This window comes from Cheilinus undulatus, linkage group 3 (assembly GCF_018320785.1).
Source record: "Cheilinus undulatus linkage group 3, ASM1832078v1, whole genome shotgun sequence".
In the NCBI taxonomy this organism is placed as follows: Eukaryota; Metazoa; Chordata; class Actinopteri; order Labriformes; family Labridae; genus Cheilinus; species Cheilinus undulatus.
This window is the reverse complement of record NC_054867.1, coordinates 43,707,774-43,713,773: the sequence shown is the minus strand read 5'-3', so window position 1 is coordinate 43,713,773 and position 6,000 is coordinate 43,707,774. Positions and strand designations below refer to the sequence as shown.

Below are 6,000 nucleotides of genomic sequence, written 5' to 3'. Positions count from 1 at the left end.
TGTCTGTCTCCAAAAACAACCACCTCAGATATTCCCGGTCATGTTTCCTCCCTTGTTACGTTAATTCCCGGCCATGACTGAAGATGTCCAAAATGTGTGATGAACAGCAGAGGAGTCTGGTCCTGCCTAAATGGGATCCTGCAAACGAGTTTTACAGGAGATGAGTGGGAGGCCCGGTTTCAAATCCCCAAAGCCCTGTGGTGCCAAAGAAGGAAACTTCCAACACTAACTCTGTGTCTGGTCTTTTGGATTCTCTAGGCAACAATCATTCAAAGAAGGCATGTTGAGTTTAATCCACGCAAGAGCTACTACAGGCTGAAAACAAGAAGGCAGCTTCTTAAAACATGGCCATGACCGCTCTTAAAATACCAGCCGTACCATGAAGAGTTCAGAGCAATAATCAAAGCCAGGAGTACAATCCTCGTGTAATATGGTAAGAACATTTTGCTTCCATGTGTTCCTGTTGGGATCCAGATGTGTGAAAGTGGTAGTGACATAAATACGAACACACTGAAGCCCTTATTTAAAAAAAAACATCTCAACCATTATCTAATTTATGAGGAAAGGGGAACAAAAAACATAGACTCTCCAGTGACCTTGTGTTAGAGTTGAGATGAGAGAAAAAGGACACCCAGATCTCTATGTGTACTTTTTTCCACACCTGGATTAGTTTATGCCGTCTCACCTCCAAGCTCAAATCTTTTCCTGAAACATTAGCACCATGCACTCTCCAAATACTCTGTAACTCTATACTATGTACAACCTGGTGTCGACAATCACATAAGTTTGAAAAAAGTTGAACAATTTCACCAATTTGGGGGAACACAAACACCTGGACTGACTCAAGTGACGAAATAAGCATGTATGCTGTAGGACGACAGAATAAAAGCTGTAGAAGTCCTCTGACACAGACGTCAATATCAGCCCAGTGAATGCTTCAGAAATGAAAGATAACTGGAAGGGCTCTCATCAAAATTAATTGCTAAAAGATGATCTCATAAACATCTGTCTCTGTGTAACATCTGCAGCTGCTTTTAACAAGAAAAGTTTGGTTCAAAACAGGCTAATCATTTGAAATAAAAACACTCAAGGGAAATTGTCAAGAGACAAAAAACAATTTGCTTTAGCGCCTTTTCAGTGTCTTACATTATAGCCAGAATATGTGTCTGCAGTCATAAATAATAATGATAGACGCCACATGTGGGCTTCCAGACTCAGCACAGAAAATGTCGTATGTGGTTAATTCAATTAGTCATTTCAAGTGTTTTCAAATAAAGACTGATTTGGCAGGAGTAATAAATGTATTCAATCTTTAAAGACATTTGCATACATATTTCCACAAAAAAATGCCCATCTTCTATGCAAAAGACTATGCTTATCATGGTGAGATTATTAAAGAATACAGTTGTTATTTTGGTTAGATATAATGAAAAGAAATTGTTAAGAATGCTCAGTATTTATTGGTGTGATGTCTGTATCAGCAAATCTCAGCCAATATTATTAATAATCTGCCTTTATCAGCTGTTAACATCGACTGTACAGACAAGTTATTAGAGTTTTAGGCTGGCCCAACGGACCTGCTTCACCTCATCATCATTCCTTACCCTTTAAAATCTGGTAATTTATTCATTCTCTAACTTTATATCATGTATCATGTTTCGGGACTGAAGTTTTAGGTGTAAACAAAACATAGCAAAAAAGTGAGGAAATTTGTGTTTGGTAAAATATTTCTCTGCAATAAATCTTACACTGTTGGAAAGTCTGTTTATTTCTCTTTTAAATGGTGCCACATTTGTTAGGAACATGCGTTTGTGGGATGAGCAGCAGAGCTGAGTATGTGGATTGCACCCATGAAAAATTAGCCAAATCTTCTCTGCCCATACCTAACTTATTCTGCCATTGACTCTTGTTTGGAGTGGATTGGATTGAAGTCTGAATACATAAGACATATTGGCAATTTAACAGTGTCTTCATTTAACAAACAGGAGTCTCAGTAGTGTGTAAGATCCAAACACAGCCACAACAGCCTGGCACCTCCTCCTTATGCTGGTCACACACTGCTGTGGGATTGCAGCTCATTCTTAAACCAGCATTTGTAGCAAGTCAGCCAACATGGTTGTGTTGGTCACTTTGGCATAAAAAGCACACCCAAGCTCCCACAAGTGTTCAGTGGGGTTGAGGTCAGGACTGCTGGCAGGCCATTCCACCCTCTCCACTCCCAAATTCTGAAGGAAGACTCTAATAGACCCCAACCTGTGGGGGCAAGCCTTGTCATCTTGGAGGATAGAGTTCGTCCCAGACTGTGGAGGTACAGGATTGCCACTGGTTGCAGAATCTCATCTCAATATCTCTCTGCGTGGAGATTACCTCCAATGATGACAATCAGGCATCTGACTGTCAGCACCTGAGGGCACCAGAAGCTCAAATAAGAGTCAACAACAACAGCAGAACAAGCTGTTTGACATTGGCAGGAAAGTTTGGGGAAATTTTTCATGGGCACAACCCACATACTCAGCTCTGCCGCTCATCCCACAAATGCATGTTCCTTACCACTGTTTTAAAGGAAAATAAACAGACTTTCTAACAGTATGAGATTTATTGCCAAGTTTCATTGACACAACAAGAAATAATCTACCAAACACAAATGTCATCATCTTTTGTGCTATGTTTAAATTCAAATATTGTATTGATACTGGTATCGGCTAAAACCATTTTGCAGCAAAAATCAATATTAACCTTTATTATAAACTACTGTAGAGCTACACCCAATGTGCAGAACTAGCATCGCCATACCCACTAAGAATGGGAAGAAAAACAGTCTAAACTGTATCAAAAGGATTGAAGAACAGCAACAATATGAAGAGTCAACAACCATGCAGGTGCAGTTCTGTGAGTTCTGTTTTCAGCTGTTAACCTAAGTATTTTAAGATGTTCAGAAAAAATGTGCAAATATTCATTTGTTACAGTTTAAACCCCGTATACAAACCTAACATGCCAACTCTTTAAATGCACAGAATGTAAATTCCACCTCCAGGGGCTGTAAATCAAAACGATAACAAAATATGATGTAAAAAGGAATCATGTGGGTGGGCTTGGGCGATAGGATGCCCAGCTAAATGCCAAAAATTGTGGTCCATCATATGTAACATGCAAAAAAGGATGACTGACACAGTCATGTGTTTTTCTGTCTTAACCTCAGTCGTTGTATCAAACAGCAGTAAAACAGTCTAGCTGGATTCTTCTTAGCTGAAGGCTGGATTGTGATTCATTGCCTTAAAGTGCTTTGCAAAAGTTGCCAGAGTTACATTGTCCTAAAAACAGGGCACCGAGGCACTCTGTGAATTCTCCCTGTTGAAAGTCATTATGCTGTTAGACAGACTTTGGCACTACTTTTATATGTTGAAATTAACATATTAGGGTATAAACTAAATTATTTAAAGGTATGACACTGGAGAGTTTCCTAAAGATGATGCTTAAACCAGATCATCAAATAGTTGTGGAAACCATCTACATAAAACCATAAATTCAAACATCATGGCAGTGTTAAGAAAGAGTTAATAAATATTTTCACAGAAATATTTAATGAGGAGGATGCTACATGAAAAGTTACTGAGGCAAATGATCAGGATGTAAATTATGGATATGGCTGGATTTTATGCTTATTTGTTTAAGTTGTTATTGAGGACTAGAGTTATGGACCAACTGACAGAAATAACTTGTTGTACCTAGAGCCAAGCTTAGCTTAAAGTGGTCTAATCCAGTGGTTCTCAACCTTGGGTTGGGACCCCATTGGGGGATGTGAGACACTGTGAGGGGGTCTCCAGATGCCTTAAAGAAACAAAGAATATTTAAAAAATTATACTGTTGCCACTTTAAACCATTTTTGCCAGATTTTTACCTGTTTTCATCACGTTTTCCAGACCAATTTTGCCAGTTTTGGCACATTTTTGCCACTCAAAACCCATTTTAGTCAAATTTTAAACCCTTTTCACCACTTTCTTTCTGCCTGTTTTTGCCCTTTCCAAACCAGGTTCAAATATGGCCTGAGGCTTCTTTCCCATTTGTCATTCCCAACTCTCTCCTTGGCTTCCAACTCGATTTACTGTGCTGTGGAAATAAAGACATAAATGCCCAAAATAGTAGAAATGAGTTCACAGCAGTGGATTAACTCCAGGTGAACCAACTACTGGGTCAATAGAAACTAGAACTTACTATGAGAAGAGTAAAAATAGCATGGCAGCTTTCCTGAACATGAGCTGTACTCAGATATGCAACCAAGTGAATAACCAGCTTTAGCAGTAGACTCGTAGTGAGACAGGCACTAGGACCGCAGCAGTCACACTGTCAGAACTAGTCTGCAGCCTCTGGGACGCTTCTCCCTTACTTTGTGAACAGTTTTCAAACAAGTGCAAGACTCAGAAAGGACTGTTTGGGATAATCTACAAGGAATTTGTTTTCCTCCTTCCTGGCATCTTGTGGAATTAGACACAAAGTGGAATATTTATCAGTAATCCCTGGGAGTTTGACGTCAGAGGAGAGAGAAGAGCCTGTGCAGAGGTAGAGGACTGTTTTAACTTTACAATTACTGCATGAAACTTACTCTGACTTCATGTATCAAATGCAACTTGAAAGATGTAGAGAGACATTGCTGGCATTGCATTATACTAATTTCAAGTCAAAGGGAACATGTTTTAGAATCATAGTAAAAGATCTAAAAAGAGAAAAGTAGTTAAGAGCAAAGCTGAAGTCTTTTAAATGCAGCATTTTGACACTTTTGTCTTCACATTTCATCAAAGCTGCCTGCTGATTTCATAACAACGTTTGTGGTTTTGCAGCAGACAGTTGAGGGTTTAAGGGTTGAAGATCAGCCACAACAGTGAGCTGATCATCTCCTCCATCCCCTCTGAAACTGTTGAAGCTTGGCCTCAGGGCTCATCAGGTTACAATAGCACCCATCAGACCTGCACTCTTCTCCCTGGGCTAGCTTAAATTCTCAAAGCATTCCTGCAAAGTTTCTTGTATTGTATGGCATGTTGAGTTGGCAACCGAGGAGCTAGCTGCGGGGTAGTTCTCCCAAATTATGTGTGCCACAGAGTTAAAACAAATTATTGCATTCTTGACATAATAGCAGGTGATTAAACTCGGGGAGACTGTGTGCTCTTTTGATAAGAGACTTCACTTTTTATTTGTTATTTTGGAACAGGGGTTCATGGCTATTTTTTGTTTGACCGATTTGTTTTATCTTAATGGAATAATTGCTCCCTTCTGAATAGAACATTATCATTAAAAAAGACATATAACACCCAAGCACAAGCCACTCTAACATTTTTAAGTATTTAGGCGTAACGTCTGCAGACAGAGGGTCTGCATTTAAGCTGCATGGGAAATATTGGAACATGGCTCTCATTCTAAACTAAACCATATGGCTGTTATCACCTTGCATGAAAAATACAGTACTATCAAAAGGGAGGCTTCTCTGCTCTCACACAAAAGAGGCAGTAGTCAGTTTACAATGACAAAGACAGTGATGAAATCAGAGGGGGGTGGGCTTAAAGTAGGATGTTGGTTTGGATGCTTGAATAAAGGTACCTTTTAAAGAAAAGGGGGCATACTGAAGTCAGATATAACTTTCTTCCTCCAGTGCATCTCTGACTGCATCTGTGCTTGGTCCAGTCTTTTAATGACTATCAAATGTTCCTCCATTACATAGAAGTTTGAGTTCCAGGACGTTTTTCTCTCTGCAGACATTGTCATCCAGTGTTTTGAGTCATCTCTGAAGCAGTGGCCCCTTCTCTGTGCGGTTGATGCTCCATGCTGCCTTCAAAGGCAGCTTGAGCACACAGTTTGGCAGTTGCGGTAAAACTTGCACTACTGGCAGCAAAAAAGGGAGCCCTGCATGATTGTTTCATATTGTTTGCATTTAAATAAAAGAATCATTAATTCAAGAAAGCTTAAACACACCGCTTTATGAAACTAAACTTTCTGAAATCTATGCTGGAA

The 6,000-nt window shown here is 39.5% G+C and overlaps 1 protein-coding gene across 1 annotated transcript in view; it reads left to right on the top strand.

Moving 5' to 3' along the window:
* Positions 1 to 4,420: 4,420 nt before the first annotated feature.
* ngfb (nerve growth factor b (beta polypeptide)) overlaps positions 4,421 to 6,000 on the top strand; it is a 55,237-nt gene continuing 53,657 nt past the window's right edge. The window contains exon 1 of the mRNA XM_041783428.1: positions 4,421 to 4,557. The gene's annotated coding sequence lies outside the window, so the exon portion shown is untranslated. The remainder of the gene's footprint in view (positions 4,558 to 6,000) is intronic.